Below are 1,122 nucleotides of genomic sequence, written 5' to 3' on the forward strand. Positions count from 1 at the left end.
AAGGGAGTGGTGAGCAAACAACACCATAGACAGGGGAACAACTAGGGAATTAAAATCAACAATGAGGAGGATGTAGAGGTCCTGGGGGTGTTGGAGCAACAGCAATCTAGCTGAGAGGAATTACTAAGATGCAGAAGAAGGGCAAGCGTGATGGTGGGGCAGGAGGAAGGTAAAAGGAAACAGGAAAGATCTAGGAAGCAAAGCTATGGATAAAGGACTACGCATAGGTGTGTACTTATGTAAACATATCCATTCATAAAAACAGAGGTATTTGCATAGGTACTGAGTTAGTTAGTTTATTGTGCCAACCTGGCCAATAAATACATGTGGGGTTAATTGAAGGGTGGAGGGATAAATGGCTCGGTGAAATTTGCCTTTCTATTTCTCAGGTCTCTTGCTCTTTGATGGTTGGACCACAGTGCAACTGCATTAGCCAGTTCCCTGCTTCAGCTGGCAAGGCTCACTTCCTGCAAGACATCCCTGACGAGAAGCCACATGGACCTACCCTGATGCAGTCCTGGGTGCTGGAGCAGCCGTGTGGAGACCCCTGCCAGTGCTGAGATGCTTACATGTTCACTGATTTGGCCATCCTCCTGCAGTTGTAAGATATGAAAATAGTTTATAATTTATCAAGGGTTCAAGAGCGTGGGGGGGGGCGGGGAACTGATACAAGGGCTCAAATAGAATATAAATGTTTAGAAAATAATCACAGCGACATATGTACAGTACCAATGTGCTTGATACAAATGATGTATAGATAGTTATAAGAGCTGTAAGAGCCCCCAATAAAATGATCTTTAAAAATTAATAAATAAACATTGAGGAGGAGTTATGGGATGGAAAGCATGCATTTTATCAAATGTAACCATGAATCTCAAGACTCATTTTTTACTTAGTGGGAGTTTATGTTAAAAAACTGTAATGGACTCTGTGATGCTCACCTTCCCGACACAACAGCTGAAGACAAAGCAGGTGCATAAGCACATGTGGTGAAGAAATCTGATGGTGCCCGGCTATCGAAAGATATAGCGTCTGGGGTCTTAAAGGCTTGAAGGTAAACAAGCGACCATCTAGCTCAGAAGCAACAAAGCCCACATGGAAGAAGCACACCAGCCTGTGTGA

Source organism: Echinops telfairi, unplaced genomic scaffold, assembly GCF_000313985.2.
Source record: "Echinops telfairi isolate 266 unplaced genomic scaffold, ASM31398v2 ScPeMD7_7412;HRSCAF=8450, whole genome shotgun sequence".
NCBI lineage: Eukaryota > Metazoa > Chordata > Mammalia > Afrosoricida > Tenrecidae > Echinops > Echinops telfairi.